Raw genomic sequence first — 19,692 nt, forward strand, 5'->3', positions numbered from 1 at the left:
GGTAAGCAGATTAAACTTGGATTCAGGACTGTGGAGAGCACCGTCAGTGGAAATGGTTTGCCAGACCACCAGGACCTAGGTCTGTAAGCACATTATGCACAAAATTTGGAATATTGACTGTTTTAACCTAGGAGGTGGGGGGAAATTGATTCCTTCTCCAATCCTTGGCTTTGTTCAGCACTGGAAAGCACTTCTTGTTATGATGTAGAATTTCTTTTCTTTTTTTTTTTTTAAAGATTTTATTTATTTATTTGAGACAGAGAGAATGAGATACAGAGAGCATGAGAGGGAGGAGGGTCAGAGGGAGAAGCAGACTCCCTGCCGAGCAGGGAGCCCGATGCGGGACTCGATCCCGGGACTCAGGATCATGACCTGAGCCGAAGGCAGTCGCCCAACCAACTGACCCACCCAGGTGCTCCTCCCCTCAGTTATTTATTCAAATCGGAGTAGACCCATGGACATTTCTTTTTTTTTTTTTTTAAAGATTTTATTTATTTATTTGAGAGGGAGAATGAGATAGAGAGAGAGAGCATGAGATGGGGGAGGGTCAGAGGGAGAAGCAGACTCCCTGCTGAGCAGGGAGCCCGACGTGGGACTCGATCCCGGGACTCCAGGATCATGACCTGAGCCGAAGGCAGTCGCTTAACCAACTGAGCCACCCAGGTGCCCCATGATGTAGAATTTCAAGGGTTTCTCTCTCTCTGTGTGTGTGTGTGTTTGTGTGTGTGTGTGTGGTAAAATACATAACATAAAGCTTCCCATTTTATCAAAGTGGTTTTAAATATATCCGATAGTATATTTTTTATTTCTTTTTCAAATAAATCAAATGTTGGGAAATAGTAAAGCTTTGATGCTGCCACTGTGCCAGGGTTCTAGTTTTGAGACATCCTGATATTGTATTCCCAACACTAAAATGGTGAAATTTTGGTCCTGAGTGATAGGTTCTTTTTTTTTTAATTTAATTTAATTTTATTATGCTATGTTAGTCACCATACAATACATCATTAGTTTTTGATGTAGTGATCCACGATCCATTGTTTTCGTATAACACCCAGTGCTCCATGCAGTACGTGCCCTCTTTAATACCCATCACCAGGCTAACCCATCCCCCGCCCCCCTCCTCTCTAAAACCCTCAGTTTGTTTCTTGGAGTCCATAGTGTCTCATGGTTCGTCTCTCCCTCCGAATTCCCCCCTCCTTAATTTTTCCCTTCCTTCTCCTAATGTCCTCCATGCTATTCCTTATGTTCCACAAATAAGTGAGACCATATGATAATTGACTTTCTGAGTGATAGGTTCTGACATATCACTAAGGTACATTATGTAAGTAGACCATTTGCAATTGGAGAAATGTTCTTTGTTGGCATTATCAATGTCATGAAGTGTCACCTTGCCTTTCAAAAACTCATGTAATGAAAAGGAAGCAGTAAACTATCTTTATTAGCAGATGACATGATCTTATATAGAGAAGACCCTAAAGAATTTACAAAAACACCAATTAGAGCTAATAAATAATTTCAGCAAAGTTGCAGGATACAAGATCAATATACAAAAACCAGTTGCGTTTCAATACACTAACAATGAACAATCTGAAAGTGAAATTAAGGGGAGCCTGGGTGGCTCAGTCTTTAAGCGTCTGCCTTCGGCTCAGGTTGTGATCCCAGGGTCCTGGGATCGAGTCCCGCATCAGGCTCCCTGCTCTGCGGGAAGCCTGCTTCTCCCTCTCCCACTCCTCCTGCTTGTGTTCCTGCTCTAGCTGTCTCTCTCTGTCAAATAAATAAATAAAATCTTTAAAAAAATGAAAGTGAAATAAAAACAATTTCATTTATAAAAGCATCAAACATAATAAAAATACTTAGGGATAAATTTAACCAAAAAAGTGCAAGACTTGTACACTCTGAAACACTGTTAAAAGAAATTAAAGATGGTCTATGTAATGTAAATCTAAGAACATCTGTGTTCATTGTCTGGAAAATTTGATATGGTTAAGATGGTAATACTTGCCCAATTGATCTCCAGATTCAATGTAATCCCTGTCAAAACTGCTTTTTTTTTTTCCCCCAGAAATGGGTAAGCTGATCCTAAATTTCATATAGAGTTGCAAGGGACCAAGAATAACCAAAAGATCTTAAAAAGAACAAAGAATAACCAAAAGACCAAGAATAACCAAAAGATCTTAAAAAGAACAAAGTTGAAAGACTCACACTTACCAATTTCAAAACTTACTACAAAGCTACAGTAATCATGACAGTGTGGTCCTATTGTAAGGATAGACACATAGACCAATGGAGTAGAATTAAGAGTCCAGAAACAAACTCATACATTTATGGTTAATTGATTTTTGACAAAGGTGCCAAGACCATTCAATGGGGACAAAACTTTTTCAACAAATAATGCTGCGATAAGTGGATATCCACATACAAAAGAATGAATTTGGACTTCTATCTCATACCATACACAAATCTTAACTCAAAATGGATCAAAGATCTAAATAAAAGAACTGAAAGTAGAACACTTTTAGAAGGAAACACAGGTGAAACTCTGTGTGGTTTCAGATTAGGCAATGGTTTCTTAGCACACCAAAAGCACAAACAAAGAAAAAATAAATAAATGGGACTTCATCAAAATTAAGAACTTTTGTGGGTCAAAGGACACTAACAAGAAAGTGAAAAGACAACACACAGAATGAGAAAAATATTTGCAAATCATATACTTGATAAGGGTTTAGTATCCAGAATATATAAAGAACTCTTACAACTCAACAGTAAAAAGACAACCCAATTAAAAAATGGGCAAAGGATTTGAATAAGCATTTCTTCAAAGATACAATAAGTGGCCAATAAACGCATGGAGAAACACTCAACATCATTAATTATTAGAGAAATGCAGGGTGCCTGGGTGGCTCAGTCGTTAAGCATCTGCCTTTGGTTTAGTTCAGGATCCCAGGGTCCTGGGATCGAGCCCCGCATCGGGCTCCCTGCTCAGCGGGGATCCTGCTTTTCCCTCTCCCACTCCCCCTGCTTGTGTTCCTGCTCTCGCTATCTCTCTCTCTGTCAAGTAAATAAATCTAAAAAAAAAAAAAAAATTATTAGAGAAACGCAAATCAAAACCAGTGAGATAACACTTCACACACACTAGAATAGTTAAAATAATAATAATAACAAAAAGGAAAATAACAAGTGTTGACGAGAAGGTAGAGGAATTGGAACCCTCTTACACTGCTCTTGGGAACATAAACTGGTTCAGCGGCTGTGGAAAACAGTTTGGCAATTCCTCAAAAGGTTATAGAATTCTCATATGACCCAGTGATTCCATTCCTAGGTATATGCCTAAAAGAACTGATAACACGTTCACAGAAAAACTTGTACGTGAATGTTCATAGAAGCGTTACTAACAATAGCCAAAAAGTAGAACCAACACAATGTTCGTCAAGCAATTAAAAGATAAACAAAATGTGATACAGCCATCTCATGGAATATTATTCAGCCATAAAAAGGAATGAAGTACTGATACTTGCTACAACATGGAAGAACCTTGTAAACAGTGCGCTAAGTGAAAGAAGCCAACCTCCAAAGACCAAATACTGTATGATTCCATGGATAGGCAAATCCATAGAGGCAGAATGTAGATTAGCACGTACCAGGGTTTGGGGGAGGGAAGCAGTTGGACTAACTGCTAATAGGGGTAGGGTTTCTTTTTGGGGTGATAGAGATGTTTTGGAGTTAGTGATGGTTGCACAATATAATAAATATACTAAAATTTCTGGAGCATACGCTTGAAAATGGTGAATTTTATGTTATGTGAGTTACATCTCAATAAAAGTGTTAAAACAGAACAGAACAAATTCATGTGAGCACCTTTGCCCTCTAGAGTCAGAGTACTTTCTAGGCGTTGGGAGGAGGAAGCAGTTTCTTGTATGTGCTGTTTATTTCTACCTAAACACATTGGAAAGAATACATTCTTGGTGACTGCAATCTGAATCATGGTGAAATGTTTCTATTTCCTTCAACATTAACTTGGATTCAGGAGGCATATTGAAGACTCTCAGTGGTTCTCTGTGAATTAAAGTGTTCCAACTGACGTTCATGTGATGCTCACAATAATAATCTTTATTGAGTCCTTGCTGTCTGCCAGACATTGTCCTCAGCACTTCATATGTATTTCTTCACTAATCCTTACCCCAGCTGTATGAAATAGGTATTGTTATCGTTATTAGTATCATCATCATTTCCAATTTTTAAAGAGAAAAAACTGAACCACAAAGAGATAAACTTTTTTTTATTAAAGATTTTATTTATTTAACAGAGCAAGAGAGCACAAGCAGGGGGAACAGTAGAGGGAGAGGGAGAAGATGGCAGGGAGCCTGATGCGGGGCTCCATCCCAAGATGGTGGGATAGTGACCTCAGCCAAAGGCAGACGCTTAACTGACTGAGCCACTCAGGTGCCTGGTAAACTTCTTTTATTACAACTTCAGCCTCCTGCCTTCTTGCTCCCAAAGCCAGTTCTCCATCTGTGTTGATGCCAATGTGTTCCTTTCATTCACAAAGTAATCTCTAATAGCACAAAATATTTTTCTCCTGTAATCGGGAATTTTAGAGGTAAGGAGAACAAAACTTCGTTAACTATTTTGCCATCGTGTATGTGGTCCCCACGCCCACAGTGATTTCATAGTCCGTGTAGCACCTCATCTGCCAGCCATGTGATATCCAACCATGGCGTTTGATAAAGCTGCTTTCTGTCTAAGTATTTAGGTCATTAACTTCACAACTGGGTCGTCTGTCTTCTCTGTTGCTGTGTGACTTTTACCTGTATTTGCTCGGAGGAATGAGGACAACTCGGAGTGATGTGCTCTATTTCTGGTAAATTTTTATTCTGGGAAGTGCTTTTTTTTTTTTTTTTTTTTTGTTCTTTCTTCTTCTTTTGCACTAATGGTTTCTTTTTTAAAAAATATTTTGTGCTTATTTTGAAAAAAAAAAAATCAGTAGGCTCTGCCTGTGACTGATAAACAAGTTTTGATGACTTTGAGCCATGATTTGACATTTCACAGGTGATAATGCACTGGGGACAATGGGTGAATGGTCAAGAAACCCGAGTTTCCAGGTAATCTTTGTGGCAGCTCCTATCTGCAGTTTCTTTTTTGCTTGTTGTGTAAAATAATCACTCGTACATTTTTCTTTGTCTCAGTAGATACAGACAAATTATATTCCCACTGAATTCCTGCTCACTGTGTACAGATGGCATTGTTCTGAGTTGTCAGATTTATATTACTATCGTCATTGCTACTTTTATGACTCCATAAAGCACTTTTGAACCATTAATGACTTTTTATAATTTGGGGATATAACATAACACAACAGTGTGAACACACAAAGTACATTTTAAAACATAAGCAAAAGCATGCGTAAGCTGGCCCCTTTAATTAAAGCAGTCCTGAAATCTTTGGGAATGTAATAATTATTAACATAATGAGATGTCGTTGACAGCCATAATCAATGTCATATTTCCAATTTGTGAAAGATAGGGAGCAAAATTGTTTATCACCTTTTTTTTCCTCCTGAAACTACCAGTCTACAGTTGATAAAACTGTTTTTTTTTTTTTTTTGAAGATTTCATTTATTTATTTGACAGGGAGAGAGGGAACACAGCAGGGGGAGTGGGAGAGGGAGAAGCAGGCTTCCCACCAAGCAGGGAGCCCGATGCGGGGCTCGATCCCAGGACCCTGCAATCATGACCTGAGCCAAAGGCAGACGCTTAACCGACTGAGCCACCCAGGCGCCCTGAAAAAGCTGTTCTTGGAAACACTTCACTGCTCCAAGAGATTTTAATAGGAACGAGATGGGCTGCGGGGAAGGTGACTGAAGGATGAATAGGTAGACAGAGACCACGTGAAGTGTTGAGGGTAGCCTCCCAGGGTGGAGCACATTCCCAGGGAATCCTGCCCTTCCTCCTCCGGCCCGGAGTCCGATGCCAGAGTTACAGCCCACCACCAGGGGGCACTGTACAACTAGGGACGCCCGCCAGGTTGTTCCGTGCGTGAGTCCACCTAGAACGCTGTTGGCCACAGGCATTCTTGAACGCCACCCAAGGCTCAGCAGTCTAATGATATTCGTTTTGTTTTTCTCCTTGATATTCAGGGATCTTAACCTGGTGACTGTGGTCAGTGAACATCTAGAATTTATATGTAAAATACGTGTCCCTGGGATGAGCTGTATATTTCCAGTCAGAGGAAGGTTTTACAGTTTTAATCAAACTCTCAAAGGGATTTGTGACGTTTCCCCTCCCGCTCCCCCCCAGAGCAACGCCATTCCTTTGAAGGTGTAGAACGTAATGCGTCCCCTCGACGGTATTGGATGCAGTGATGTTAGATACTAATGTGTTGACATCTACCAGTGGCAAGCACTTAATAGATGTTATTTAACACAATCCTCGAAACTACCTTGCAAGATGCCTTCACTTCACAGGTAAAGAACCTGAAGTTCAGAGGAGAAAGTACCTTTTGCTCCAGGTCACACAGCTACGTAGTGGGGAGGCTGGGATTTAATTCCAGGAGCGGCTGGCTCTTGCTGTGCTCTTGCTACTCCGGGGAACACAAGCAAGTGGGACCCACTCACCGGCAAACACACAGGAGGCACTGGTGTGTGTCCAGTGGCGTGCTGGGCGCCGGGGGTAGAGGGGGGAACGGGACAGGCTTGCTTCCTGCTCTCCTGAGGCTTAGCGCCTGGAGGAGGTGCTGGTGGTGGTGGTTGTGTTGGTGGGAAACAGAGTAAACATTAATGCCTGCAGCTGCAAATTAAGGAAAGTGCTCTGGAGTAAATAAATAGGAGACAGCAACACAGAAAGATGGGGAAATCTCTGGGGAGGTTGGCTAGGGGAGGCCTGAGGAAATAGCAGCTCAGCTCAGACTAAAGGATAAAACAGGGGCTACTGCATCCGAAAGGATGAAGACCCAACTTTTACATCAACATGGATGGGACTGGAGGAGATTATGCTAAGTGAAATAAGTCAAGCAGAGAAAGCCAATTATCATATGGTTTCACTTATCTGTGGAACATAAGGAAGAGCATGGAGGACATTAGGAGAAGGAAGGGAAAAATGGGGGAGCGGATTGAAGGGAGAGATGAACCATGAGAGACTATGGACTCTGAGAAACAAACAGGGTTTTAGAGGGGAGGGGGGAGAGGGGATTGGTTAGCCCGGTGATGGGTATTAAGGAGGGCGCGTACTGCATGGAGCACTGGGTGTTATACGAAAACAATGGATCGTGGATCATCACATCAAAAACCAATGATGTATTGCATGGTGACTAACATAACATAATAAAATTAAAAACAAAACAAAACAAAACAGGGCCTCCTGGGTGGCTCAGTCCATTAAGCGTCTTGCCTTCAGCTTAGGTCCTGATCTCATTAGGGTCCTGGGATTGAGTCCCGCCTCTGGCTCCCAGCTCAGCAGGGAGTCTGATTGCCCCTCCCCCTGCTCCGTGCCCTCTCTCTCATTCTCTCTCTCTCTCTCTCAAATAAATAGATGAAGTCTTAAAAATAAAATAAAATAAAATAAAAGAGCCTGCCATGGGAAGAGGCCAAGACGGAGGCTTCCAAGAAGGGAAGAGCCTGGCCCGGCTATGCATCTGAGAGGCTGATGGCCTGGCTGAGCAGAGGATCAGGAGCAGAGGTGAGGGTGACAGGGAAGCAGAAGTCATATTTGATGTGGGCAACAAAGGCAGAAGGAAACACTGATAAAATTAAATGTCCTTATAACCTGCAGAGGATAACCTTCCTCCAGGAAGCTCCCAACTGTCTTAAGGTGAATGCTTTGCTAGAGGGGAAAGACAACCTTAGTTTGACAACAGCAAGGCCTCTGGTATCCGGTGAATCTTCTTTAGTATATGAAAATCCTTTTGGAACTTTCCTTAACTTTAAGTCCCCCAACCCCAAAGTATAAAATCAGTTGCCCCTCACAATCCTGGGGCAGCAACAGCTCTTTCTGCCCACGGGTCCTGTCCCCGTGCTTTAACAAAATCACCTTTTTTTGCACCGAAGACAGCTCAAGAATTCTTTCTTGGCTGTCGGCTCCGGACCTCACCAAGACCTCTCCAAAAAAACGACATCAATATTCTCAGGGAAATGAGAAGCCATCGTAGGGTTTAAAACAGGGGAGAAACGCCAGCTCATTTATGTTTTTCTTATTTTACTTTTAATTGTAAAAATAAACACATAAAATAAATTTTACCATCTTAACCACTTGGTAAGTGTACAGCTCAGTAGTTTAGGTACATTCACATTGTGCAATGGTTTTCTACAAATCTTTTCATTTTGCAAAACTAAGACTCTACACCCATTAAATAACACCCCCCCCCAGCCCCTGGCAATCCCTATTCTCCTTTCTGTCTCTATGAATTTGACTACTCCAGGTACCCCATGCAGGTGGAATCATACGATACACAAGTATCCTGTATATTTTGGTGACTGGCTTATTTCACTTAGCGTTATGTCCTCAAGATTCATCCAGGTTGTAGCCTGTGTCAGAATGTCCTTCCTTTTTAAGGCTGAAGAATATTCCAGTGTATGTATGTCACATTTTGCTTCCCTAGTCATCTGTCAAAGGACACTGGGTTGTTTCCACCTCTTGGCCATTGTGAGTAATGCTGCCGTGAGCATGGGGGTACCAATATCTCTTCTAGACCCAGCTTTCAATTGTTTTTCTTTTCTTTTTCATTCCTGTTTTAGAAATGATACTATATGAGTTTGACACAAATTTCAAATGACACAAAATCACCCTGTCTGGGGTGGAGAAGGGTTGGAGACAACCCAAAGTGCAAGGATGTTATGGGGTCCAGGTCAGCAACGGGGTGGCCTGGCCTGCTGATGGGGAACCGTGGACAGTGTTTTTCCATTTTTAAAGTCCTGGGAGGCCTGCAAGGGGCCACGTCAAGTCGGCAGTTGGGTATGAGCCTTGTGGGCAGGAGAGAGACTCTGGGAGTTGCGGTGACAGAGATGGTATCTGAGGTCATGGGGATGGTGGAGATGGCCAAGGCAGAGCAAACTGGAGAAGATGGGGGCCTAGGACCAGACCTTGATGTTTACGGTTGGCTGGAGGAGGCAGCAGCTGAGGACTAGAAGGAGAAGGAGGAATTGTGGGGCCCAGGGGCCGAGAGGAGGGAGTAATCCTTTGTGGGGTGGTTGCAGTGACAATAGAAGGCAGAGGAGCAGCACCCCCTGGGCTGGGCCGCACGGCGGGCCGTTGGTGACAAGAGCAGTTCCAGCCCAAGCTAGGGGCAGAGGCCAGCAGAAGGGAGAATGGGGGTACGGGAGGGCAGGCAGCTCTATCAAGAAGCTAGGTTCTGAAGATCGACAGAGAAATGGGCAGTCCTGAGCAGGAGGGATGTGGAGAAAGAACAGGGGTTTTGGTAGTTGTTTGGCTTTTAAAATGCTTTCCACTGAGGAAAACAGTATGGAGGTTCCTCAAAAATTTAAAAATAGAAATAGCATTGTGATCCAGTAATTCCACTCTTGGGTATTTGCTCAAAGAAAATGAAAACACTAATTCCAAAAAGATATAGGCATCCCATGTCCACTGCAGCTTTATTTACAATGGCCAAGATAAGGAAGCAACCTAAGTGTCCATTGACAGATGAATTGGATAAAGCAGATGTGGTAGATGGACAATGGGATATTACTCAGCCATGAAAAAAGAATGATATCTTGCCATTTGCAATGACATGGATGGACCTAGAGGTTGTTATGCTAAGTGAAATAAATCAGACAGAGAAAGACAAATACCGTATGATCTCTTATATGTGGAATCTAAAAAACCAAACAAATGAACAAACAAACAAACAGAAACAGACTCATAAATACAGAGGACAAACTGGTGCCTACCGCGGGGGCGGGGGTGGAGGATGGACGGAACACATGAAAGGGGTTAAGAGGTACAAACTTCCAATTATAAAATAAATAAATCACGGGGATGAACAGCATAGGGAATATAGTCAATACTAACCTAATAACTTTGTATGGTGACAGGTGGTAACTGCGCTTACCATGCGCATTTCATAACGTATAGAACTGTAGACTCACTATGTTGTACACCTGAAACCAATATAATGTTGTGTGTCAACTGTACTTCAATACAAATAAAAATGAAGAAAATGAAAGAAAATCCAACTAGAAAGCAAATGCATTTATAAGAGCATGTGTGATGTTGGAGGGAAGGATGGGGGTGGCAGAGAGAGAGGGCTAAGAGGAGAAGTTGGAGGATGGGGTCGAGGGCTCCTGCGGACTGCCTGTCTCTGGGAGGAGGGACCCGACCTTTGTGGTCTCAGGAGAGGAAAAGAGGATGGGGTCTGGTGTAGGTGAATCTGGTCACAGGAAGTTGAAAAAGCTCCTGTCTGATGGCTCCATGTTCTGGGGAAGTGAGAAGAAAGTGGTCAGGTGAAATTCGGGAGGGGCAGGGGCCAGGAGCAGTTTTGAGGGGCAAGGAGGGTGGGAGGGAGAACTTGGTTCAAAAACATTTTAGGATCAGGGGCTGCTTCTGGAGCCCCCTGGAGGCTGGTAAGCAAGAAATCATAGCAATGTCATTTGCCTGGTTGCCGTGTGTTCTCCGGCAATGCTCGACTGTGTTTGTGTGGCCTGGAGAAGTTATCCAGGGCTGAGGTTTTGTTAGGTGAGTATGATGGGAGGGGAGGGAGAGGATTGAGGACTTGTGCAAGGGAGTGGGTCTAATGAGGATCCATTGACCCTCGGCTGGTGGAGAGTGAAGAGAAGCCAGAGGAGGGGCGACAGGCTGGAGGTCTCTGTGACACCAAAGGATTGGTTTACAGGCAGTCCCTGAGCAGGTGGCCGGAGCTGGGGTGATGGGACAGGTGCCTGGGGAAGTGGGGCAGTCTCAGGTACATGATAAGATCCAAGGTGTGGCTCAGGAGTGGGAAGCTGAGGGGTGAGGAATTTGTCATCAGGAAGGAAGAGGACCAGGGGAAGAGAGGCCACGGTGATGGGGACAAGGAGCTTAGTCTGCAAGGAAGGAAGGAGAGTGGCCAGGAGGCCAGAAGATGGTGCAAGAGAGAGAACAGGGTGCTAAAGCTTGATGCCCGAATTCTTCAAGGATATTTATAAGGGATGGCAGGGGTGGTGGTGGGACGTAACTTCTGGAAGCAGCCATGAAGAGCCAGAAGGACGCCAACCTTACTCTGGCCCCTAAAGTATGTGGGGAATGTGAGAGTATGTTCAAGGCTAGATTTGAAGAAGAAATACCTGACCTTGACAGGGTACGAGGCATGAAGACTGGCAGCTGACAGAGCCCTAGAAGGTGCCCTTTCTTCCTGGAGAGGCTTTAGGAGCACAACTGTCCCCCACCTCCCAATCCTTCATTTCCCTATCTTCCAATCTTTTTGAAGTCTGTTAGGGGCTGTCTGGCCTCATTTGGCATAGAGATTTCATTCATTCCACACAAGTCTACTGAGCCCTAGATAGGCAGACTGTTCTAGGCACTGGAGAAACAGCAGGGAACATAACATAGAAAAAGAAATCCTTGTCCCAGGAGCTGGCTGCTTAGCGGGAGGATTTGTTTAGGTTTTTTTGTTTTTTAAGATTTTATTTATTTTAGAGAGAAAGAGAGAGAGCATGAGTGAGCTCGGGGGTGGGGGGGTGGGGGTGGGGGTAGGGGGAGAACAGAGGGAGAGGGACAAGCAGACTCCACGCTGAGCAGGGAGCTGGATGCAGGGCTAGATCTCATGACCCTGAGATCACCACCTGAGCCAAAGTTAAGAGTCAGCCCTTTAACTGACTGAGCCACCCAGGAACCCCTGTTTAGGTTTGTTTTTGATGCAAAAGCCACCAGCAGGGTAAATTACTCACGGGTGCTGGAATCTGGATGTGGAGTGCGTTAAGAGAGTGAGTCACTTTTTTTGCTTGGGGGTAGGAAGAGGTGGGGTGACCCTGGAAGGAGACAGAAAGAACACCAGGGGGCTTGGTGTCTGAGGGCTGGGGCTGTGACCTTGAATAAATTGTTTACTTTTTAAAAGACTTGTCCTGTTGGCTGATCTGTAAAGCAGGGGAATAATCTCTCATTCCTTGGATTGTTGTAGAATTAAATGAAAGTGTTGCCTAAATAAGTTCTTTACAAATTGTCATTATGCTATTAAGTCTTTATCTCTTTCTCTGAGTATGGACACATAACAGCACCTACTTCCCCCAGGTGGCTGTGAGCATTAAATAAAATAAAGCGGGTAAAAGTCTTAGCAAGATGTTTGGCACTCGTGCTGGGTAAATGTTGGCCACGATCATTAGTCCCCTGTTCATCTCCAGAGAATTCTTTGCTGTTTGACCACGAAGTTCCACCAGGAAGGGGAAATGGGTAATTGTGCCGGGCTGAGGGCTGGGGTTTAGGATGCTGGGGGCCAGGCCTGGGATCCCCCTGGGCCTGACATGGTGAGCAGGCAATGGGCGGTGGGGGGCTCACAAGGTGCCTCAGTTCCTTGGGGATGAAGGAGGAGGAAGAGGCCCACTGATGAAGAAGTCTTGTGAGATTTCTAGGGGTAAGTGTAGCTGGAGGAGTGGATGGGGACCCCTGCTCTCCTTTTGCCTGCTCCCTTCCCCTGCACTCCAAAGTCCCTCACCCATTCATTCATTTGGTACATTTTCATGGAGGGTCTCCTGGGTGAAAATCCTGCCCTTCACAGTGCAGGGGGAAGGGGTGAAGGGTTGGGGGAGGTGTATGGGGGTGGGGGTGGTGGGGATGAGCCAGCCAGACAGGCTCACTGTTCTTCGGGCCCACATCCCAGGTGGGGACAGAGGTGGATAGGAGCGGTAGGTGGTAGCCTCGGTCATTGGTCTTCTCCCTGGAAGCGAATGATCTGGTCTTTCCTCTTGGGGGTTGCGGTGGGTGGGGAGGCCCCCCAGCTTCCGGCTCCAATGTGGCATTGCCTTGGAGTCCCTGAGAAGGCCCAGAAACTCATCTTTTAAAAGGACAATGCATTGTGGGGGTAGGGAGAGAGAGAGAGAGTGAGAGAGAGAGAGAGAGAGAGAGAGACTCTCCGCTCAGCCGCTGGGCTTCGGGCGGAGTCGAGGGCGGGCAGGGGGCGTGGGGACCCGGGCGGCGCGTCCTGTGTGGCCGCCAGGGGGCGCCGCGGGCCGGCCTCCGGGGCCGGAGCCCGCCGCGTGGGGCGGCAGCGCCAGCGGGTGACTCACGGCAGCGGTGGGAGGATGAGTCAGCTGTCCCGCGCCGCGTCCGGGCCTCGCTTTCCCCCCTCGCCGGCCCTGGCCGCGCGCACCGAGCTGGCCCCGGGAGCCAGTCGGGCCCTGGGCGCCGCCCTGTCGGCGGACCCCCTCTCCTCGGCCCGGCCCTCTCGGGACTCATTTTGGGCCCAGCCCAGGGGCTCCAGGCCCTCCCGAAGCCGGGGTGCGCGCCGGACCCCGCAGTTTTGCTTTGCGGGACCAGGGCTTCGGGAGGAGACTCTGCTCGCCTGGGCCCTGGGCGCCCCCGGGATTCCAGGGCTGTCGCCCCCTCTAACCCGCCCCCCGCCCCCGGAGGCCCTGGCTGCCCCGAGGGGGTCCGGGGTCTGGGCCCCGGGTGGCATTTCCTGCGGCACGGGGTGGCCCTCACCCTGCCGTCGGGAACTGCTTCCCTCTAGAAGGGGCTCAGGGCTCCGCCTTGGCCTGGGCCGGGATCTGTGGGCCTTCTCTGTGTGCCAGGGCTGGGCTGTGGGCGTAGGGCAGAGGGAAACATGCCCCCTGCCAAAACCACACGGAAAGAGCCTGTTCCGTTTCTTGGGTGTGCCCGGGTGTTTTCACCTCTTCTCAGAGCAAGTCGGAAAGAATAGGAACCCCTGGGTCCTAACTGCGGGTTGAAGAAGGTGCCCCGGGAGGGTCTGGCTCAGAACTTTGGGCTGTAAAGGCTTGGGGAGACGTCGCAGAGCCTGGGCTATCAGCCTCGCTTTGGAGATGCCTCCCAGGAAGGGAAGTGACTTGTCCCAGGGCCTCGGAGAGGGAGCCCAGAGCTCCTGGGTCTGGGCCTACCACTCACAGGGTGCAAGGAGAGTGCCCCAAATAGTGCCTGGCACATAGTCAGCCCTAATATAGTTATACGGCTAATCTTTGTAGGGCACTTACTGCATGCCCGGTATTGTTCCAAGTGCTCCTCACATATTAATGATCTTGTTTGATTCTCACAACTACACAAAGACATAAATACTATGATTAGCTCCATATGGCAGCTGAGGAAACAGAAGCTCAGAGAACTTAGGTAGCTTGCACAAGATCACACAGCTAGCAAGTGCAGTGTGGGATTAAACCCAGATCCCCTGCCTTTAGACACCATGTGCATGCGACTGACTCCGAATATGAGTGGCATCAGGTAATACACTGGAAATGGTTTGGGTTCGGGGTGTCTGAAGAGGACAGCGTTAAACCCAGCAACCAGAGGGAGGAGCCATTTTCCTCTGGCCTTGTCAGCTCTGCTCCTCCTGCCGGAGACCCAAGCTCTATAGCTTTCCTGAGGTGCCACAGGCCAGAAGAGAATCGCTGAGTGGCACTCTTGTCCCATTGTTGACCATCTGCATTGTGCCAGGACCTGGCCTCTGGCCTCCACCGTTATTCCTGCTGGTTTGGTAGACCACACTTGTGGCTTTAAGGAAAGTTACCTTTAGCAGGGTTTCTCAAATACTTGTCAACACAGTGAGGTGGACTTGGGGTTCATTAGCATCAGTTAGGGAGCCTGTTAAACACACAGATCCCTAACTCACTGGAGAGCAGAGATTCTCAGCCTTGGTCCTACACGGATACTCAGTAAGTATATATACTTTAGGACTTGTAGAAAGCCTAGGTTCTACCCTCTAGAGATGCTGATTGAATAGCTCCGGGAGTCTGCCTGGGATGCCTGCCTGCACTGGGATGATGCTGGTGCGCAGATGAGATGGAGCCCTGCTGCCCCAAGGACTGCGCCAGTAGGGTTGAGTGGCCCCCGGAATCGGTTATTTTAAGAGACAGCTGCCGCCATTTTCTTGTACAGCCATGTTTGCCAACCTCTGGGGTAGAACCCACTTTCTTCTATTTTTTTTTAATTTTCACTATTTTTAAAAATTTTCCATTAGCCAACATATAGGACATCATTAGTTTCAAATGTAGGGTTCAGTAATTCATCAGTTGCGTATACCACCCAGGGCTCATCACATCACGTGCCCTCCTTAATGCCTGTCCCTCCCTCAAAATCAAGAGTCAGATGCTTAGCTGACTGAGCCCCCCAGGCGACCCTGGTACTAAGTGTTAAGCCGAATGCTAGGTGCACATACTATAGTAGATGCACGGCTGGGAGACTAGGGACCTACCTGTGTGCTGAACTAATCGTGTGCCCCGGGTCCTATCACTTAACCTCTCTGACCCTCAGGTTCCGCATCTGTTAAATGGTCACAAGGTTTCTGTGTAGTTCAAATGAAATGGTCTGCAAAGGTGTGCTTTGGTAACTGCAAATCAATGGTGACACCATGTTATCTATATTCACTGAGTTGGATAAACTGAACTTGCTCTTTCCTGGTTGGCAGAGTGAGGGGTAATACACCCTTTCGTAGGGAATTCCCAAGATGGCAGCAGCTGATATTAAAGTTCCTGACAACAGTACATCCTAGAAGCTTGCCTCCCTTCCTCATTGAATCGGAGTGTACTTACTGAGAGCCTACCCTATGTACCCGGTATGGAGTTAGGTGTGAGAGGGTTCTAGGCTTTTTGTTGGGAAGCAAGGCAATCCACAGAGAAAAAGAAGTGGGTAACGCTGGGTGAAAACTGAGTACCATAAGCAGTATATGCTTTGGCATTTCAGAGGGAGAGTGTAGCATTAATGACCAGAGAATAAATACTTTATGCAGCTAAAGAACTGGAACCAGCTCAGTCTAAGAAGGACAGGTTGGAATTGGGTGGAGGGTGGGTAAATGTGCCATGAGAGGAGCTGCAGAGCTGGGCTGAGGGGGAGGCCTGAGGGAGAGAGACTGCATTTCCAGGCCACCCCTTGCCCTGATTTCTCCTGTACCCCAGGACTGACCGGGGGCCTGGAGGCCTCTTAGGCACCAGCATCACAAAAGGGTGTCATAAGGCGCTCACCAAACGAGGCTCTGGCCCCTCCCTTCCTTTTCCAAGCAAAAAAGGCACATCCTTTTTCTAGTAGTCTCCTCTGAAGGGAGACCTGGTGCCATGCCCCTCTAGAATCTGCCGCTCACTGGTAGCCATTTTGAGTGCGCTGACAAGGAAGGATGAATGAAAGGCTTCTTCCTCCCATCTCCCTGGCAGGGGGAGGGGCAGGGCAGCTACAGTTTGATACGTCCTTGTGCGGCCAACACAGTCAAAGGTGCTTATTGACAACAGTCTAAACATGTGAGGTTGCCAGGTCACCCCTCATAGATGACTCCCCCATAACTGGCTCTCCTTCTCACTGGGTTCTCTGGCACCCCTGTGCCACCTCATTCCATTGCTTCTGCCCCAACATAACATCATTTGTCCCTACCCGAAGGCTGCCCGCCCTCCCGGGGCTGCCACCCATTGTTCTCTTAAAAACGGTCTTTGGGAATGGAGGCAACAAGGGAATTTGCCCTGGAACTGAGGAGGAAGGAAAGAGGGACAGGAATGGAATGGGTGGGTGATGGAAAAAGTGACTTCCAGCCATTCCCAGGGCTTGGGGCTGGAAGGCGGAGCCGTGGTTGCCATGGTGATGTTCAGACAAGCACACTGCTGTTTCCCCTCTTCTCAGAACTGAATGTTTTTTGTGCCTTTTTCTTGCGACTTGAAAACCTCAAGCCCATGCCTGATATGGAGTACAGATTCCCCAGGCTTAGCTGCTTGTGCCTCAGTTTCCCAGCCTGACCAAAGGAAGACAAAGAGAGTGTGTTGGATATTCTGTTTGTCCCTCCATACTTAACTCTCTACCTTTCTCCACCTGTTCAGCACCCCAGCAGGCTGACCGTTGTGGACCTCTTCTAGTGGGCTCCCTTGCCCTCTGGCTTCTCGTCAGAGCCCATGGGGGGCACCCCAGGACCTGGAGGATGAGAGGACAATGGGACGGGCACTCATCCCCCCGGCTCACTTGCCACTGGGCTGCTCATTGGCAGTGGCCTTGTTCCTCTCCGGGAGGCCCCGGTTCCTGGCAGGTAGCCCCCGCTGAAGCTCAGACCTCACCAGCTACTGCTTCCTTCCCCTGGCTTCTTCATGCCTCACAGAGGCCATGGCTTCCAGCTCTTGCCAGCCCCGGGGTGCTGCACCATCCCTAGGTGGTTTCCTTCAACCCTGCCTGTCCCGCTATGGTTAGCCCCTGCATTAAACTCTTCTCAGTCGCCCCTTTTGGATGCATTCTCTGTCTGCTGCTGAGGCTCTGACAGATCCAGAGAATGGTCTTAACAATGAGGAAGGAAGGAGGTAGTCTCAGGGCTCCTTTGTGGTCGGGGCTCCGGCAGTCTGTGTGGGTGGGGTAGCCTCCTTGCTGTAATCTGAGAGGTACCCAGAAGACTGCCCAGCTCAGAAATGGCCAGGCTGAAATCCTCAAGTCAGAGGAGGACCATTTCTCTGGATTAAAAAGTTTACCTGTAGAGATGACACACTTCCTAGGAAGGTGAGCACGTTATCTAGTCATTCATTTCTCAACATGTCTTAGTTTCATCAGATAACAAGCTTGACTGTAAGCTTCATAAACGCAAGGACTGTGTCTTCATTGTGTAGACATGGATGGCATGGGGTCTGGTGAAGCTAAATATCTAGGATCTTATCTAATATCTAAATATCTGGTGTATAAATTTAGTCACCATTCAGTGACTGCTTCCTGATTCCTACTGTGTTCCAGGCACAGGTCTGGGTGCTCAGGATACATTAATGAACAAAAGAGACAAAGACCCCACCTTAAAAAAAAAAAAGAGACAAAGATCCCCCTCAGGCAGAGAGACAGACAATAAATTATACGTATATATAATGTTGGAAGATGATGAGTGTCATAGAAAAATAAAAAGGGCAGGATAAAGGAGGGGCGCCTTGGTGGCACAGTTGGTTAAGCATCCGACTCTTTTTGGTTCAGGTCTGATCTCAAGGTTGTGGGATCGAGCCTGGCGTTGGGCTCCACACTCAGCACAGATTCTGCTTGGGTTTTTCTCTCCTTCTCTCTCTGCCCTCCCCTTGCCCCCATCTCTCTCTCAGATAAATCAATAAATCTCAAAAAAAAAAAAAAAAAAGAGCAGGATAAAGGGGATAAAAGGTGCTGGGGCAGGTGTGACTGAAATTTTATGTAGGGTGTTTGGGGTAAGCCTTATCGAGAAGTTGACATTTGAGCAGACCTGCAGGAGCGGTGAGGGATCTCTGCAGCTATTGGAAGGGGAGAGTGATCCACACAGAAGGAAGAGCCCGAGCAGGAACCTGCCTGGCACCACTAAGACACAATAAAAAGCCCAGTGTGTTTGGAGCAGAGTGAGCAAGGCGGAAGTGGTTTGCTATGACATCTTTTTGCGTCCTTTTCTGTGTCTGACCTACATTTTAGGGTCTCCCACGCTAGCCCTTAGGCCTCCAAGGAGGCCTCTGCAGAACCTCACTGAACCCCCTAACCCAATACAGACTACCTCTGTTCCCATTGTTCTAAGTAACCAAATCTCCTGTTTCCTTTGTGCATCTGATCTCATGGACAGTTGATAAGGAAAGCAAAGGCTCCTAATAAATGCAACAAATGTTGCTCCTAGGAGTCTTTAAAGTAGATATTTTATAATCAATTTCACATTGGTGAAATTTAATGCAGTGTAACAGATTGATGGCAACATAGAAGGCTCCTAAACTCACCTCCTCCCATGGATTCACCTAATGTATAGCTACACATGGAGCAGTTTCCTCTGAAAGAAATCCAGAAATCAAATCAGTGACTTCTATACATTGGATGGATACATCAAAATGGGTAGGAAAGGCTGGGACAGACTCTTGCCATAACCCCTATCCCCCACCATGGCACAGCAACATGCAGTTGGGAGAGAACTCACAACTCCCAATTTCTCCCTGAGGAGCAGAGGGCTTGGACCCAATATCTTATACCCTAACTTTTAAGACTTCCACTTGAGGGCTAAAGTCCCAAAATACCTAGCTCTGAAAACCAATGGGGCTTGCATCTATAGGACCCACAAGGCTATAGCAAACAAAGAAATGGTCCTTAATGGGATAACCCCAGGACTCAGTGTGGAGAGAGCAGACAGAAATGTCCACCTCTGTATTTCCCAGAAAGAGGCATATTTGCACACTTTAAAATCTGCTGCCTGAGGGTCAGCCTTCTAATTTAGGACACATCTAGGGGCTAACTTGTGATCCTCCCAGAGAACAGAGATGGGGAGGCTGGGAGGGTTGTCTCTGTGTTTACCATCTGGCCTGCTTCAGGTAGCCTGGGTCTCCTTGGAAGGAACTTGTGCACATGCTTGGTGCCTTGGCTTTTGCAACTGCTACCTAGAGGATGCAGCCCTTGATCACTTAGCTCTGGTGGCTAGCAGGGCTTGTGTTTGTGGATCCCACAGGACTATAGCCAAAAAAGAGAAGAAAGAAAGAAAGGAAGGAAGAAAGGAAGAAAGAAGAGAAAAGAAACAGTTCTTTTTTTTTTTTTTTTAAGATTTATTTATTTATTTTGGAGAGAGAGAGAAAGAGAGAGGAGGGGCAGAGGGAGAGGGAGAGAATCCTCAAGCAGACTCCCTGCTGAGCATGGAGCC

Source organism: Mirounga leonina, unplaced genomic scaffold (assembly GCF_011800145.1).
Source record: "Mirounga leonina isolate KUSES-001 unplaced genomic scaffold, KU_Mleo_1.0 Mir_201, whole genome shotgun sequence".
Lineage (NCBI taxonomy): Eukaryota > Metazoa > Chordata > Mammalia > Carnivora > Phocidae > Mirounga > Mirounga leonina.